The sequence below is a fragment of the Giraffa tippelskirchi genome, chromosome 12, assembly GCF_054371585.1.
Source record: "Giraffa tippelskirchi isolate mGirTip1 chromosome 12, T2T-mGirTip1v1.2.pri, whole genome shotgun sequence".
NCBI lineage: Eukaryota > Metazoa > Chordata > Mammalia > Artiodactyla > Giraffidae > Giraffa > Giraffa tippelskirchi.
The window spans coordinates 16,311,830-16,331,268 of record NC_137286.1 but is presented as its reverse complement, the minus strand read 5'-3'; the positions used below and the strand labels follow the sequence as shown (position 1 = coordinate 16,331,268).

At 36.2% G+C, this 19,439-nt stretch overlaps 1 long non-coding RNA gene across 1 annotated transcript in view; it reads right to left on the bottom strand.

Annotated features, from left to right (window-relative positions):
* LOC145528918 (uncharacterized) overlaps window positions 1-19,439 on the bottom strand; it is a 263,362-nt gene that overhangs the window by 158,017 nt on the left and 85,906 nt on the right. Inside the window, exon 3 of the long non-coding RNA XR_014070790.1 lies at window positions 3,199-3,373. This is a non-coding gene — a long non-coding RNA (uncharacterized LOC145528918). The remainder of the gene's footprint in view (window positions 1-3,198; window positions 3,374-19,439) is intronic.

Genomic DNA, 19,439 nt, shown 5'->3' with positions numbered 1-19,439 from the left:
CCTCTGCTTTTTCTAAATTCATCTGGAACATCTGGAAGTTCTCGGTTCACATACCGTTGAAGCCTGGCTTGGAGAATTTTGAGCATTACTTTGCTAGCATGTGAAATAAGTGCAACTGTGAGATAGATTGAACATTCTTTAGCATTGCCCTTCTTTGGGATTGGAATTAAAACTGAGACTTATACTATATATTTTTTCATTATAAATATGCTCCTGAGAGGGAATTGGGCATGGTCTTTATCCCTGTTTCCTATAAAATGTCATGAACCTCCATCCATAGTTCTTCAGGCACTCTGTCTATCAGATATAATCCCTTGAATCTATTTGTCACTTCCACTGTATAATCATGGATCATGGCATCTGTTCCCACCATTTCATGGCAAATAGATACGGAAACAATGGAAACAGTGAGAGATTTTATTTTCTTGGTCTCCAAAATCAATGCAGATGATGACTAATGCTGGAAAAGATTGAAGGCGGGAGGAGAAGGGGATGGCAGAGGATGAGATGGTTGGATGGCATCACCAGCTCGATGTACATGAGTTTGAGTAAGCTTCAGGAGTTGGTGATGGACAGGGAAGCCTAGCGTGCTGCAGTCCCTGGGGTCACAAAAAGCCAGACACAACTGAGTGACTGAACTGAACTGAGAGGGAATTAATTGTAATTTAAATTTCAATTAACATTTTCACTTATATCCTTTTTTAATAGTAATATTAAAATTTTTATTTATTTTTACTAACATTTTATCTTTATTTTTTTGAGATCGACCACATCTTTGATCAACTTTATATTTTTGGTGTTAGAACTGTTTATATAATACTTGTTTCACCATAGTTTTCAACTGTTTTCCCAAGCATCACTTCCTTTTCATATTCTCAAAGATATTTTCAGGTATTCAGAAGGTAAGTTTTACTACATGCACACACACATGCACACATACTTTTTTTGCTGTACAATTTTTGGAATAATTTTCCCAATTGATGTTCATTTCGTATTCTTTCTGATACTCTGTTTCTAAAAGATAACACTATTATGTTCTCAAATTTATTCATATTTTCCTTTATTGTTAGTAATTGGGAAAATTACTTATATCATCTATGATTTTGTTGTTGTCTAGTCGCTAAGTCATGTCTGACTCTTTTGCAACCCTGTGGACATTAGCCCACCAAGCTCCTCTGGCCATGGGATTTCCCAGGCAAGAACAGTGGAATGGGTTGCCGTTTCCTTCTCCAGGGGATCTTCCAGACCCAAGGATCAAACCTGCATCTCCTGCATTGGCAGGCAGATTTTCTACCACTGAGCCACCAGGAAAGTCCATTTCTTGGTCTAGTAACAACTAAATAATAACTTTTACATTCATGTGTCACTCTAAAATTTTGAAAAGTTCTATAACTTTCTAGACTAATTATCCTCTGAAAATAAACTAATAAAATACAACTGTTGTCCATTTAATTTCCAAATATATGTGGCTTTTAAATATCTTTGATATTAATTTCCCATTTTGATATTAATCTCTCACGTAAATGCTTTCTTCTCTGCAATCACCCTCTGTGTTTTTGCCGTCTTCTAACTTTATTTAGGCTTTCAATGGCTAAGTCAAAGGTCTCTCTTGGTAAATATCATATAGCACTTGAAAATATATGGGTTATTTTCAAATATCTTTTGATATTGATTTCTAACATAGTTCCACAGTGATAGAAAACAGACTTGGTATGATTTCAATACCTTTATACCATGAAATTTTTGTGCCCTGTTTTATGTCCTGGATATGTTCCAGTGTCTCCTAGTTTATAGTCTATGGGAACTTCAGTAGAATTTGTTTCCTACTGTTGTGTGAAAATTGTATAAATCTAACTTATGTTGAATCGGTTCATGGTGCTTTTCAGGCCTACTAAATCCTTCTACATCTCTATATATTCATTCCATTAATTTTTGAGAGTTTGATATTGAAACTCCTAATCTTAGGTAATCTACTTAAAAATAATTCTAATATATAGTGGAACTATATGTAACTTTGTTCTGTACTTTCCAAGTCTCTTACAAATGTGTTATTATATTTCCATAATTAAAAAAGTAGAAAAGAAAAAATAGAACTATAGAAGTTTAATAAAGTCAACTATGATAATAACATTAGCAGCTCTTCAGGGTAAAGTTTCTTTAATCAACCTGTCCCATGTTTGTTAAATGGAGAATGCAACATTAATTAACATAATTTATTTTCTGACAGAACTCTGATCTATTTAGAAATGACTCAAAATAGTTTCATTCATTATTTAAAAGAAGAATTTTACATTCAACTGGTTTTGCACAATATTATTTTGAGAATAGCACTTTCAAAATAATGCATTTTCTCAAAAATGTTGAATGAAAGACTGCTGCTGCTGCTGCTAAGTCGCTTCAGTCGTGTCCGACTCTGTGCGACCCTATAGACGGCAGTCCACCAGACTCCGCCATCCCTAGGATTCTCCAGGCAAGAATACTGGAGTGGGTTGCCATTTCCTTCTCCAGTGCATGAAAGGGAAAAGTGAAAGTGAAGTCGCTCAGTCGTGTCCGACTCTTAGCGACCCCATGGACTGTAGCCTACCAGGCTCCTCCGTCCAGGGATTTTCCAGGCAAGAGTACTGGAGTGGGATGCCATTGCCTTCTCCAATGAAAGACTACATTTGTATAAATATTCATCTGCTTTAAAGAGTAAGTACCAAAATTACAATGCAGAAATAACCTGAAATAGAGACCTAAGGTAAAATTTGTTAGCTTCAAGATATAGAGAATAATAAGAAAATTATAAATATTTATGTATAAATCCATTTCTTAAAATCAAAGAAAAACAAGGCACCATGGTAAGTGTGGATATAAGGAAAAACTCCCTTTGGTTGTTTGTGTAGTAAAATGTATAAAATTATGTATTTAAAAATTCTGTTTGTTAACGAACACTTAAAAATTAATTCATTACGTTTCCCCTGGAGTTAAGACTGTTTATCTTGCTTTTTCAACTAATTTATGGTGTTGATGACAGAGACTGCTGGACTTCCCACTCTATCCCTTTGACCTCTATATATGTTAGTATTTGCTTGAGAACATGACTGCCAAACCCTTTTGCAGTTAGACTTGGTCATGTGACAAAATGGCGGACAGTAGAATGAAAGAGAAATAGCATGCATCAGTTTCCATACTTCTTAAGAACTAATTAGCACTCACAATTTTCTCTCTATTGCTTTGTTCCTTCATCTCTTCTAGGGCCTGAAACGTAGATGTTACCATCTTGGATCTTGGTGACTTTGGCCAAACACCAAGAACAGTTGTGAAGTAAGCTGGAAGAAGCTTGGATCCCTGAGAACTTTGAGAAATGGCACTAATACTAGCCTTGGATTACCTATACAAAGACAAACATACATGGACAAGAAATTAATGTCTATTTTCTTTAAAGCAATAATATTTTGACATACTGTTATAACCAATTTTAAATTAGCTAATTTGCAAGGCTTCCTTATAATCTGATTAAACTCTAGCAGTGACAATCCAAGTCAAATTTTTAAATTCTTTCTTGTATATTTCAATCTTTATTATATATTATGTGAGGCCACAGGTTTAGTTGTGACTACTGACCTCTGGGTTGAAGCCTCTTTCCTCAGGCACATCATCTTTAGGGAACAAATTTTCCAGACAATCAGGTAATAAATCATGGAGGGTCACAGAAATTACATCAGGTATCATGAAACTGAAACAAATTTCTATTGATTTAAGCCATTGTTATCAGGATGAATGACTATTCTACTGATTGATATAGATATATTTGCTTCATTTTCTGACTTTATTCAGGTCTGTATCTTAACTCACTAAGAAATTATTTAAGGTCAGAGGAAATTGAAACCATGAATGTCTTCAACAAAGTGAAACATTATAGAAACAGTCAAGATGGATTGCAACTGCAAGGGACAACGGAAAGCAGTCACAAACTATCACTCCACCACATAACCGTGACTGCTAAAGTTCTAACCCCATGCAGTGGTGACATCAGTGTTCAATGCTTCACATCAGCTAGTTTTCCTATTAGTGTTTCTTTCTTTGATAATTGTACTCTGGTATTAAATTCTAACAGTAAAGAAAATTTGGATGCAGGGAGCCAATAGCCATACTCAAGTTGCTCATATTATATCAAAAAATGCTAGGAGTTAAATGTCTTAACCTGGGTCATGCCTCTTTTATTTATTTATTTTTTTCTTCCTTTGGTCCTCTCAGCTCAGTCATCTTCCATTCTAAGCTCTGCCCTGTATGTTTATAGCCACTGAAATTACATGCCTTATTGCTTACCTTTAGAGAGAGAAATAATATAATGATTCCTATACCTTTTAATAATATTAAGCACAAATCCAAAGATTCATTCCTTGCACTATCTGTAACTCAGTCAATCTGTTAAAGAAATGCCGCAATCTTGATCTTACTGGTTTAGTCATATATTTCATGTCCATTGCAATCACTTTTGCAAAGAATTTGGGGATTATCCTGATTGGTTTATAACAGTGCTTCTCTCTATGTGTTTAACATTTAAAGTGGTGCATTTCAGAACATTTACCATCTCTGCTATCTGGGTTTTGAATATCACTAGCAACCTTCAGTAATTGTGAAAGGCAAACATGAGCACGCTTCCTGAACATCTTCGGGAGCCAGGACAGGCAATGCAGTGTTCAAGGCCTAGTGCAAGATGAGAATAGACATTCCATGTTGAGATATCATTAAAAATTTCAAGATGGTAACAACAGAGCATTAAGCCAAGCATGAACTCTTCTAAACAAGGGACCCTATATGACTGCAAAAATTTGACACCAATGAAATGGCAGATGGTGCTGAAGTATTGCTTCATATTGAGAATCAGTGTTTTAGAAAAGCCAGGCCCTAGCTTCAAATCAATGGTGTCGCTCAATAGAATCTGATGTCAAAAACTTTTTAACATGGGTTGGCTAAAATTGATGTTGGGATGACAAACATTATATTTAATGAACATCCTCATTGCTTCTCATTTTGATTTGAATATAAGTACTTAAGGCTTCCCTGGTAGCCTTCAGCTGATAAAGAATCTGCCTGCAGGGCAGTATACCCTGGTTCAATTCCTGGGTTGGGAAGATCCACTGGAGAAGGGATGGGCCACCCACTCCAGTATTTTGGGGCTTCCCTGGTGGATAAGCAGGTAAAGAATCTGCCTGCAATGTGGGAGACCTGGGTTTGATCCCTGGGTTGGGAAGATCACTTGGAGAAGGGAAATGCTACCCACTCCAGGATTCTGGCCTGGAAAATTCCATTGACTGCATACTCTATGGGGTCTCAAAGAGTGGGACATGACTTAGCAAATTTTATTTTCACTTTCAATAGATATTTTTGATTAAGAAACTCATTAAAAGGCTTAAGAAACTAGTTGATCATTTCAGATACTTAGCATGGGATGCTTTCCTGAGGCAAGTCACTAGAAGAGGTGACTTCTCTGAGTTTATGAGGTAATTCAGAGAAAAAGAGAAAGGAAGGAAATAAATGAAAAAAAACAAAGAGAGAAATGGGAAAAAAATGCATCATTTCATGAGTGGCAAACTGTAATAATAGCAATATTTTTAGATTTGTTAATTTGAAATAAAAAGCATATCTGTATCCTAGTATGTCATAAGAATTGATATTAATTTTCTGATGAACTGGATAAATACTTTTATGCTGAATAAAGTGTAAAGGGGCATTTATCTCCTTAATTTCCACCTCTAGTTGTTTAATCCTTGTGACTATGTGACTCCTTGGAATTACATTTTATTTTCATGATAGAAAAATTGCAAACAGACTTCTAAAGAGACCAGTAACTGAAGAGATACAGAAACATAATTACAGCAATTTTTAAATAAAGGTTTAACTTGGTACTTCCCAGAGGAACTACTAAGCAAATTGAATACTCTCACACACAGCATTCCTTGGACCAAAGAATCCCTGCAAAAGTTGAATATTTTAACATTAATTTCAAGCTGAAGTTAGTAAACTGAGTATTTTGAAACAGAAGCAGAAAACAGTGGAATAAAATTATAAGAAAAGAAAAAGTAAAAATATATTCAATGTAGACTTTTCAGGGATCAGGAAGAATACAAAATAATTCAAGACAGCTTATTTCTATTCTGATAGAAACCAGAACTCAACAACAACTTATTAATCACCTAGTATAAAATTTGGTTTGGTGATGATATAATTGGTGACTATGAATTAAACAGTAGCTCAAATTCCATAGGCTTCCCTGGAGGCCCAGAGGTTAAAGCGTCTGCCTGAAATGCGGGAGATCTGGGTTCGATCCCTGGGTCAGGAAGATCCCCTGGAGAAGGAAATGGCAACCCACTCCAGTATTCTTGCCTGGAGAATCCCATGGACGGAGGAGACTGGTGGGCTACAGTCCACGGGGTCACAAAGAGTCAGACATGACTGAGCGACTTCACTTTCACTTGCTTTCAAATTCCATCATTACAGCACTAAGGCAATCAGTAAGTGAAAATATCATAATTTAGAAAAAGATTCAAACTTATAAAAGATATAATTATAGTTTATTATGTTGTTGTTCAGTCACTAAGTCATGTCCAGATTTTTGCAACTCCATTGACTATAGCATGCCAGACTTTCATGTCAATCACCATTTTCTGGAGTTTACTCAAACAAGTCCACTGAGTTTATGATATCTTTCTTGGGTGTTAGTTCTAGAAGGTCTTGTAGGTCTTCATAGAACCGTTCAACTTCAGCTTCTTCGGTGTTACTGGTCGGGGCATAGACTTGGATTGAACCGTGAACTTTCAGATGTTCAAGCTGGTTTTAGAAAAGGCAGAGGAACCAGAGATCAAATTGCCAACATCCGCTGGATCATCGAAAAAGCAAGAGAGTTCCAGAAAAACATCTATTTCTGCTTTATTGACTATGCCAAAGCCTTTGACTGTGTGGATCACAATAAACTGTGGAAAATTCTGAAAGAGATGGGAATACCAGACCATCTGACCTGTCTCTTGAGAAACCTGTATGCAGGTCAGGAAGCAACAGTTAGAAGTGGACATGGAACAAAAGACTGGTTCCAAATAGGAAAAGGAGTACGTCAAGGCTGCATATTGTCACCATGCTTATTTAACTTATATGCAGAGTACATCATGAGAAACGCTGGGCTGGAAGAAACACAAGCTGGAATCAAGATTGCGGGGAGAAATATCAATAACCTCAGATATGCAGATGACACCACCCTTATGGCAGAAAGTGAAGAAGAACTAAAGAGCCTCTTGATGAAAGTGAAAGAGGAGAGTGAAAAAGTTGGCTTAAAGCTCAACATTCAGAAAACTAAGATCATAGCATCTGGTCCCATCACTTCATGGGAAATAGATGGGGAAACAGTGGAAACAGTGTCAGACTTTATTTTTGGGGGCTCCAAAATCACTGCTGATGGTGATTGCAGCCATGAAATTAAAAGATGCTTACTCCTTGGAAGGAAGGTTATGGCCAACCTAGATAGCATATTTAAAAGCATAGACATTACTTTGCCAACAAAAGTACGTCTAGTCAAGGCTACGGTTTTTCCAGTGGTCATGTATGGATGTGAGAGTTGGACGGTGAAGAAAGCTGAGCGCCGCAGAATTGATGCTTTTGAACTGTGGTGTTGGAGAAGATTCTTTCGAGTCCCTTGGACTGCAAGGAGATCCAACCAATCCATCCAGAAGAGATCAGTCCTGGGTGTTCATTGGAAGGACTGATGTTGAAGCTGAAACTCCAATACTTTGGCCACCTCATGCTAAGAATTGACTCATTGGAAAAGACCCTAATGCTGGGTAGGATTGGGGGCACAGGAGAAGGGAGCGGCAGAGGATGAGATGGTTGGATGGCATCACCGACTCGATGGACATGGGTTTGGGTAGACTCCGGGAGCTGGTGATGGACAGAGAGTCCTGGTGTGCTGCAATTCATGGGGTCGCGAAGAGTAGGACACGACTGAGAGACCGAACTGAACTGAATAGACAGTTGAATGAATATCTTATTGCAGATAATGGATATTATTGTTATTAGAAGGAAAAACAAATGAAAATCCCTGCAGTAGAAGAGTTGGAAAAGAGACCAGTATGATTGGTGCAGAGTGAGAAAAGCAGGAAAACAACCTTAGAAGGGTACAGAGGCAAGAAACCATGTTACATCATATAGGCTCCCAAGACTAATGTAAGATTTTGGCTCTACTTGGAATGAAGTAAGAAGGTATTGACAGATGGAAGGAGCATCTTAATGAAAGAGTTGATTTACAAATAACATTCTTACTATAGTTTAAGGAACAGGCTAAACGGAGGAAGGGCAGAAGGAAAATCTTTAGGAAAATATTCCTATATTAAACAGATGGGGCTTGATTATGAAGGCATGGACTGGGATAATCCTTTGTTAAAACAACACAATTTTTTTTTTCCTTATAATAACACTGAGAAAGTTTACTGTAGAGTTGATTATGGAACATAAGATAAAAAAGATTGGTGGTAATTTCCATATTCCAGATCCATAGTGATGAATAAAGGATAGGAAGGATTGCTAAAGAAGTAGACTGGTGATTGGACTAAAGAACAAAATATAATTGCAAAAATATCATATCAGGCTTCCAAGAAGAGATTTTAAGTAGGCAGTTGTATGATGTGACCTGGCTTCAGTTAAGAACTCAAAGCCCGAAAAATAAATTTGTGAAAGTCCAGTGTCAATCAACAGTGGACAAATTTGGTCACTAAGGGGCTGATAGAAAAATTCAAGGGCTAAACCCTTGCATTAGCCAATATTTCTACTACTGATGAAAAAATATGCCTCTTAACATGCAATAAAATGATTTTAAAATGTTTAGCTAAAAACAAAGCTATGCAAAAACAATAAATATCTATTATTACCTTAAGGAGGGAAATATGAAGTAGTGGTGGAAAATTACAGCATTACTACTTTAAACACATAAGAATAAAATAATAGTATTAAAATTAAAAGAACTGACACTGTATCCCTATTTGTAAAAATGATTTTTTGGTAAAAATATTGTCAGAGAGCAAGATATCCATAAAATTAACTACAATATAGTAAATGCAGGAAATTTTACCAAAGAAAATATTCATTTAAAAAAATCATTTCATTGATGGTTTGATTTTCCCTTGCATTAACCATAAGCTAGCATTTAACAATATAAATCATGGAAAGAATGAAAAATATCAAAGTGACTGCCTTATAAACTATAACACTGTAAATTTGAGAGACATGAGGTAAATCTCTTTGGAAAGAAATCTCAAACCAAAGTTTATGGTAAAGATTACTTGAGATAGAAATAGATTCAAGACTCAATTTAGACTACAAGAAAACACAGATGGCATAATCATTTTTTCCATAATATAGACTTAAGAAAATTTATTTTTAAAGTTTTTGATGTATGCTTCTTTTAATAGTACATGTGCTTCATTTATATGTATATGGAAATATTTCAATTTCCTCTTGATAGAGAAAAACATTTTTAAAAATTAATTAATTTAGTTGGAGGATAATTACTTTACAACATTGTGATGGTTTTAGCCATACATGGACATGAATAACCATAGGTGCACATGTGTTCCTCCATCCTGAATCCCCCTCTTACCTCCCAAGGGAAAACATTTTTATAAATTTTTAGAGTTTGTAATAAGAGTTCAATATGATACAACATAAAGTTTATATTTTTTTTAAATGAAGCAGGATGGTTGGAAGACAATTATTAAAGTGAAATTTAAGATGACCACTTAACCAAGAAAACTAACTGCATTAATATAATTTTAATTACATAAATATATATATATTACATAAAATTACAAGTATTTTAAAATACATCCTATTTATTAAATAGGATGCACTAAAGAGAACAGAATAGAAACAGACACACTGTGGTCAGAAGTACATACTGAAAGACAGATAGGACTTGTAATATGTACATTTCTGTTTTCATGTTTTAGTCTCAGGTAAAGATAATTGATATAATGTGTATATGAGGCAATTGAGATGGCAATGAAAAAGAATCAATCTTTCTGGGTTGAGGAACTAGAAAAAAAAATAAATCCAAAGAGACAGAGACTACTAGAGGGTGGGGTGGATCCTGAAATACAAAAAGGGAATACACTTATATCTCTGATGCATGAACCATATAACATATTTAAAACAAATCTGAATTACTCAAAGTAAATAATTAATAAAATGAAACTTTTTTTTCAGATGAAAGACAACTAGGACTGATATGGAATAACTAGATGTTATTAACAGAAGTAATACCCAAATATTTTGAATTATTTAATTATCACTATCAAATCAAGAGTTGCAAAATGAAAAAATGACCATAAATATTAGTTATGGGCTAGAAAAGGTTAAAAAGAAATAAATGGAAATCGTAGAACTGAAAAATATATCTAAAATTTTAAAAAGAAAAACAAGTCGGACTGCTTAACAGCCAAATGAAGACCAGAGGAAAGAGAAAGTGAATTTGTAGGTAGATCTCAGAAATCATTCACAGTAAAGAATACAGAAATGACTGAATGAAATGACCAGAGCTACAGAGAACAGGTGAGTAAGATGTGGTCCAAAATATGTAATTGTAATGTGGAATAGGTTTAAAAAAAAGTTCCAAATTTCTCAGATCTGATATGAAAAGAGCAATAAATGATACAAAATACTAAACAAATACCAATCAGAATAAATCCAAAGAGGCTCATATTGAGACAGATAATAATTATTGATACACACTGAGACACATAATTATTGATACTCAATAAAGACAGGTGGCTGTTGCCTGAAGAATCCCACGGACAGAGGAACCCGGCAGGCTACAGACCATGGGATCACAAAAAGTCAGACACGACTGAAGAGACTGAGCACTACTGGTAAAGAACCCTCCTGCCAATGCAAGGGACGTAAGAGATGCAGGTTCAATCTCTGGGTCGGGAAGATCCACTGCAAGAGGGCACGGCAACACACTCCAGTATTCTTGCTGGAGAATCCCATGGACAGAAGAGCCTGGCGGGCTACAATCCCTAGAGTCTCACAGAATCGGACACAACTGAAGCAACTTAACACACACACAGCCCACAATAAAAACTAGCGATAAGAAAAATGAGATTTGAAATTAGTTCCTAAGTTTATTCAAATAACCAACACAACATTTTTTTAAAAAAGGAAATAAAACCAAAGAAGACAAGTACAAAAAAACATAAATGATAGACCCAAATCTAATCATGTAAAATTACATTATCACTTGATAAGCTCTCAATTTAAAAAGCAAAAATTAAAATATATTAAAAAGAAAAATAACTATATGCTGCCTAATATATATATATATATATATATATAAAATTCTTTAACCATAAACGCATATGCTCTAAAACAAATAAACAAGGAACTCTACTCAGTACTGTGTAATGACCCATATAGGAAAACAATCTTAAAAAGTGGATATATGTGTAGGTATAGCTGATTCACTTTTCTGTACAGCAGAAACTAACACAATATTGTAAAATGACTACAGTTAAATAAAATTAATGAAAAACATAAAGGAATCTGCTAAAAGCAAATGGATGGAAGTGATACCATTCTGAAAGTGACAGTCGCTAAGCGGTGTCCAACTCTTTGCAACTAAGAGACTGTGGTCTGCCAGGCTCCTCTGCCCTTGGAATTTCCCAGGAAAGACTGGAATGGGTAGCCATTCCTTTCTCCAGGACATCTCCACTCAGGGACTGAACCCAGTTCTCCTGCATTGCAGGAAGATTCTTTACCGTCTGAGTCATCAGGGAAGCCCTGATACCCCTGTAAATAGCAACAACAGATGACAGAAGAGGATTTGTTAATATTACATAATATAGACTTCACAACAAAAAGTATTACCAGAAATATTAACATTTAAAAATTATGAAATGGTCAATCTACGTGAATGATTAACAATCATAAATGCACATCTGCCCAATAGCAAAGATTCAAAATAAATGAATTAAAATTTAGCAGAATCATAGGCAGGAATCAACAACCTGACACAGCTGCAGATTTGAAATCACTCAGCAATTCAAACAACAGCTAGGCAAAAACTCAACGAAATTTTAGAAGATTGAAATTACACTCTCAATCACCTTGCGTTAAATTAAATTGATAAAAGCACACAAAACAACTGTAGAAAATACACTGTTTTCAAATCTATAAAGTACAATTTCCCAGTCTTCAAAACATCTCAAGTTTAATCGGGACATTGAAATCGTACATTTGATGGTTTTTGCCATACATCCACATGAAGCTTTTCATGTCTCTTCTCTCCTCAGCTATTTGCAAAGCCTCCTCAGACAACCACTTTGCCTTCTTGCATTTCTTTTTCTTCAGGATGGTTTTATTCGCTGCCTCCTTTACAATATCATGAACTTCTGTCCATAGTTCTTCAAGTACTCTGTTTACTACATCTAATCCCTTGAATCCCTTCCTGGATCACTGCCTTGTCCCTGTGGTGATGGAGCTTGTATAACTCAATGAAGCTATGAGCCATGCCGTGCAGGGCCACCCAACATGGACGTGTTATGGTGGAGAGTTCTGACAAAACATGATCCACTGGAGAAGGGAATGGCAAACCACTCCAGTATGCTTACCGTGAGAACCCTATGAACTGTATAAAAAGACAAAAGGATACAAATATACACAACAAAAATATCTCCATTTCTGCCAACCATCACCCCTCACCACAAAAAAAGCAGTAGTTGTGTATTCTCAACAGACAGGGCAGCAGTAATTTATATTTTTTCATGATCTCATCCCAGTCTTAACATTTATGAATTCTATAAAATTAAAATTCTTTACATTTTTTTCTCATCTATTCTTTGACCTGGTAGTGGCAATACTAAGGAAGAAACTCACAAAAGGGCAACAGAAGCTCTTATGTGTATCTTCTCATGAAACCACATATATATAGCTACATTTATTCACATTTATTCATCTTCTTAGGGCTTCCCAGGTGGCTCAGTAGTAAAGAACCTGCCTGTCAATGCTGGAGATGCAGGAGACAGTCTGGTCCCTGGAGATGCAAGTTCAGTCTCTGGGACAGGAAGATCCCTTGGAGGAGGAAATGGCAACCCATTCCAGTATTCTTGCTGGGAAAACCCCATGTACAGAGGAGCCTGGAAGGCTACAGTCCATGTGATCACAAACAGATGGACACAACTGAGCTATTGAGCATACACACATTCATTTTTAAACCCTGACACAGGAGTTCTTATCATTTACACCAATCAGTTATCCAGGATGCACATTATAATTAATATCCCTTAATTGTTTAGAGAATTAAATACAAAAAGAAAACAAAACAAATAAAATCAACACTTAAAAGGATTAACTCATCTGGGCAATTATGCATTGAAAGATTTTAGCACCTTGACCATTACAAACAGAAGATAGCTTTCAATGGTCTGAAGGTAAACAAAAGTGGAGACCATGAAAATTGCAGCACTAATAAGAAAGGCAATGCCAAAGAATGCTCAAACTACCGCACAATTGCACTCATCTCACACACTAGTAAAGTAATGCTCAAAATTCTCCAAACCAGGCTTCAGCAATATGTGAACCGTGAACTTCCAGATGTTCAAGTTGGTTTTAGAAAAGGCAGAGGAACCAGAGATCAAATTGCCAACATCCGCTGGATCATTGAAAAAGCAAGAGAGTTCCAGAAAAACATCTATTTCTGCTTTATTGACTATGCCAAAGTCTTTGACTGTGTGGATCACAATAAACTGTGGAAAATTCTGAAAGAGATGGGAATACCAGACCATCTGACCTGTCTCTTGAGAAACCTGTATGCAGGCCAGGAAGCAACAGTTAGAAGTGGACATGGAACAACAGACTGGTTCCAAATAGGAAAAGGAGTACGTCAAGGCTGTATATTGTCACCATGCTTATTTAACTTATATGCAGAGTACATCATGAGAAACGCTGGGCTGGAAGAAACACAAGCTGGAATCAAGATTGCCAGGAGAAATACCAATAACCGCAGATATGCAGATGACACCACCCTTATGGCAGAAAGTGAAGAAGAACTAAAGAGCCTCTTGATGAAAGTGAAAGAGGAGAGTGAAAAAGTTGGCTTAAAGCTCAACATTCAGAAAACTAAGATCATAGCATCTGGTCCCATCACTTCATGGGAAATAGATGGGGAAACAGTGGAAACAGTGTCAGACTTTTTTGGCGGGGGGCTCCAAAATCACTGCAGATGGTGATTGCAGCCATGAAATTAAAAGACGCTTACTCCTTGGAAGGAAAGTTATGACCAACCTAGATAGCATATTTCAAAGCTTACTTTGCCAACAAAGGTCCGTCTAGTCGAGGCTATGGTTTTTCCATTAGTCATGTATGGATGTGAGAGTTGGACGGTGAAGAAAGCTGAGTGCTGAAGAATTGATGCTTTTGAGCTGTGGTGTTGGAGAAGACTCTTGAGAGTCCCTTGGACTGCAAGGAGAGCCAACCAGTCCATCCTAAAGGAGATCAGTCCTGGTTGTTCATTGGAAGGACTGACGTTGAAGCTGAAACTCCAATACTTTGGCCACCTCATGCGAAGAATTGACTCATTGGAAAAGACCCTAATGCTGGGTGGGATTGAGGGCGGGAGGAGAAGGGGATGACAGAGGTTGAGATGGTTGGATGGCATCACCAACTCAATAGACATGGGTTTGGGTAAACTCCGGGAATTGGTGATGGACAGGGAGGCCTGGCGTGCTGCGATTCATGGGGTCGCAAAGAGTCGGACACGACTGAAAGACTGAACTGAACTGAACTGAATAAGAGTGAAACACTGAAAACCATGTAACACCTATAAAATGTGGTTTAATATATTTTGATACATTCAATGAAAAAGGCGCAAGAAATGAGTTAACTTTATCTCTCAAGTATATTCTAATTTAATAGATTGACTATAGAAAGAAAGAAAGTGAAGTTATTCAGTCGTTGTCTAATTTTGCAACCCCTTAGACTGTAGCCTACCAGGCTCTTCTGTCTATGGGATTTTCCAGGCAAGGATACTGGAGTGGGTTGCCATTGCCTTCTCCAGGGGATCTTCCCAACCCAGGGATCGAACCTGGGTCTCCCACATTGCAGGCAGATGCTTTACCATCTGAGCCACCAGGAAAGCCCTAGATTGACTATGGTCTACCACAAATTTATTGAAAAAAAATTTCCATATGGTAATGAGAAATTGTTACTTACACAAAAGCAGTGCCACCTACTAATAGACCTTCTGTAAAGAAATTAGCAGAAAATAATCCCTTGCTTTTATCATTAATGTTCAGAAGATACACATATATGCAACCATGGTCATAATTTTAAAATGTGTACAATTTTTTGAGCTCTTATAAGGATGGCTATGACCATAATTAAAGTATAGCATTTTCACATGGATATTTTTGGTTGAACATTTGTGACAATACTCTTCTTGACTTGATATCTTAATATCATGGGCCATCTGCTACTGCAGATGCCAGGCTATGGGCTATTGGCAATTTTGATGGCGGCAGAACTGAATTATTTCTTTGTTAGGGACACTAAAAAACATATATATCTGGTTCTTCCAAATATAATTCAAGTAACGTGGCTTGTGTCATAAATGTTTCTAATGCAGATGGGGCAGTGTAAAAAACCCACCTGCATCAGATGTGAATATGTGTGAGAATAGAAAACTCCGACCTACAACACTAGAGGTATGAGCTGCCTGAAGACAACAGTACTCAACAGAACAGTGTGTTCTGCACTCCTTGGTCTGATTTCTTATCAGTACCACAAGCCCTGCCCTCAGGCTATTTCTCTGACTCCTGTTTCTACAACTTCTTTTAGTTTTAAGTAATGACATCTATTAATGTGGTTGTTGACTTTAGCCTGTGACCAGCTCTGCTCCAACAGCACCCACGCTAGGTTCTGTGACCTTACTAATTCCTCTTCTGTTATGTAACTTTTTTTTCCTTAAGCTCTATCAGCCATGATGTCTAGAAGGAATCTTGACATACAGTGTGTAATGGTGTGGTGAATATCGCAGGCTGTGGAGTCATATTGCATGTGATTAAACACCAACTCCATAACTCACAGCCATACAATCTTAAATTTTATTAATTTATTTAGTTTAAATGAATTTAATTTCTTCTATCCCCCCAAAGTGTAGATATGATAGTGTCTTTATATTGAGTTGTTCTAAAGATTAAATTAGATAATCAAGTTAAAGTGCTTAACACAGAGACAATTATCACATAAATGTTTGCATTCATTGTTAACCATAAATGCTTTCCTTTTAAGGTAATTAAACTATATAGTATCATATACTCAATTATTAATAGATATTGGTTCACCTATATATACTCATTGTTCGTGGATTTCATATTTGTAACTCCCTTATTTATTTATAACTTCAAAACCAATATTCACGACTTTCACAATCATTTAAAGATATACACAGAATCTCAGAAACTGACTTCTTCAAAGTCCATGTTCTCAGCTGAATTCTAATAAGAAAACATGCCTTCTTATTTTGCTGTCATGCTGTAAGACAGTGCCATTTTCATGTTATAATTAGTGCCACATTTTGTGCTCTTTGTTGGTGCTTTTGCTGTTTATAATAGCTCCCAAACACAGTGTGGAACTGCTATCTAATGTTCCTAAACACAAGTGTGCCCTATGGAGAAATACATGTGTTAGACAAGCTTCGTTCATGCATGAGTTTTAGTGCTCTTGGCAATGAGTTTTGTGTTAATGAGCCAATAATATGCATATCCAGAAAAAGAAAGAGAAAATTCACTGATCTGTGCATAAATCCACTTTGTAAAGTGCTAAAGCAACATCTATAGCTCATGATGAAGTTCTACAAAAGAAAGGAAAAGACATTAAATTTGTGAATTCAAGAAACAACTATAAAAATGTATAATGAACAGTACTGTTGTGGGATTCAAGATCAAGAAGTACACAGTCACATTACCAAAGGTCAGAAAAATGCTAAGCCCTTCGTCAGTGCTGGCTGGCTCTTATGTTTCAAAAGGCAACATGGTGCAAAAAATAAACCTGTAGGCTGGGCAGGTTCTACAGATTGGAAGAACTACAGAATGATTCTTTTTTTTTTTAATTACTGATAAATGCTATATAGAAGAAGGGTTATAACAAACCACAGAGTTCAATGCTGATAAGACTAGCTTATTTTATTAGGACCTCGGTAAGTGAACTGTGCAACACATGTGGCATTTTGGTCGAGGAGAATATTGTGACCAGAGGCTTACAGGAATCTAACCCAGTATTTTCCCTAAGCATAGTAGTTTGTGTGTGTGTGCTAAGTCGCATCCAACTCTTTGTGATCCTATGGACTGTAGCCCACTAGGGTCCTTTGTCCATGGGGATTCTCCAGGCAAGAGTATTGGAGTGGGTCACCATGCCCTTCCTCCAGAGGATCTTCCCAACCCTGGGATTTAACCCAGGTTCCTGCATTGCTGGCAGATTCTTTACCATCTGAACCACCAGGGAAATCCATGAATACTGGAAAGGGTAGTCTATCCCTTCTCCAGGGGCTCTTCCCAACCCAGCCAAAGCTTGTATAACAAAGGAAAAATTCTTTTTATAAAAAATAGTACCTTAATATTGCCTTAAAGAAAATTTCTGCTAAATTAGCAGATTCTGTATATGTTGGAGGTTCTGATTTGATGTATTGGTAAGTATATTAAGCTTATATATTTGTGTCATTAGTTACATAAGGCAGTGCTAGCCAAAAATGATGAAATAACTGTCATGAAAAGGTCCCAGACATTCTTTACTGTCTTTACAACTAACTAATGTTATATGAAGGTCTAATGTCAAAGGTAAACACAAAGGGATTCAACCACTTCATTGTTTTAAGCGTACACCACACAATGCTCTGCTGGGATGAAACTGAAGACATATTTTGCTGGAGATGTTTTTTTAAGAATCACAATATTTTATACCTTCCCATTTCTCAGTGTGTCAGTCATCATCTTTAAGAAACAGTAGTCACATAAATCACATTCAGGGAAGAAACTATAATTGGCTATTTTATTTTAAACAGAAGTTTGTATTTGGTGATATTATTCATTTAAGGAGTAACTGTTTGTGCCATGTCAAGCACCTAAAGCCTCTGCAACTAACTCTATAGCAATTTGCTTAAGTATTTACTAACTTATTAATTATGTTTGTGTGGGGTGGGTAGTTCAACTGGACTTCACTTCATCATTGTAACATTATTAAGTTTACTTCCCAATATGTTTTTTCCTTTTTATGATTTACTATATCAGGATTATGTTGCATTTCCTTTCAGTGTATCATTTGTAGAATATCTTCTTAGTGAATACATTTTTTAACAATGATGTCTACCAGTATGTCATATAATAGTGATTTCTTTCCTAGTTTTGTATTCTTGCTTTTTTAATTTTATCATTTTTAATACCATATAATCTTACCTCAAGGGAAATCTATGTCACATTCAGTGTGTTCTGTAGATTATAGTGTAGAAAATCATCATTTATTATAAAGCAAGTATTACAATGGCTGTGTGACAAAGAAAGCCAACAGTGTACTTCTACAAACACTAATAACAGCAAACACTTAACACAGACTCAATAGCACTTATCAAGTCCCAGGAGCTGTTCTTAGCGCTTTATGTGTACTAACTCATTTAATCAACAAAGTAATCTTATGTAGTAGAAAAATCTTTCTCATTTCCAATTTGAATATTAAAGAAACTGAGACAAAGAGAATTAAACTTATTGCAGGTCACTTTGCCAGAAAGCAGCAGAACCAAGATTTAAACTCTGGCATTTGTAGAATCTGTGCCCTGAACCACTAAATTAGCTCATCCTTTATTCTGGAGAAAACACACTTATTAAAAAAATTTTATTCATTTATTTTAATTGGAGGCTAATTATTTTACAATATTGTGGTGGCTTTTGCCATACATTGACATGAATCAGCCACAGGTGTACATGGAGAAAGCACTTTTTATGTAGATTATTTCACTGACTTCACAGTAACCTGCAAATAAGCCATTTCAGAAATTCTCTGAATTCTTCCCCTTGGACTCCAATCTGGTTTGTTCTCCCTGAATCTTAGCCTTTACTTTGCTCATGGTTCATAGCATTCAATTTTTCTTCCTTGAAGCCAGAGACTGAATTACTGGTTGCTTCATTTTCTGGGACTGTATAGCACATGGCCATTCCAGGAAGAGTGGCTTCTGCTGGCATGTGTGTTGCACAGCCTGAGGCTTTAATCAAGGATCTTTTTGTTGCAAGTTTTAAAACTACATAAATGAGCATAAGCGGGAAAAACAGAAAAGGTAGACTTTATCAAAAGAAGACAAAGATATTCCATGGAATCCTAAGTGTGGAAAACATAGTCAGATAAATATTAAATCAGAAACTTGTTTTAAAAAA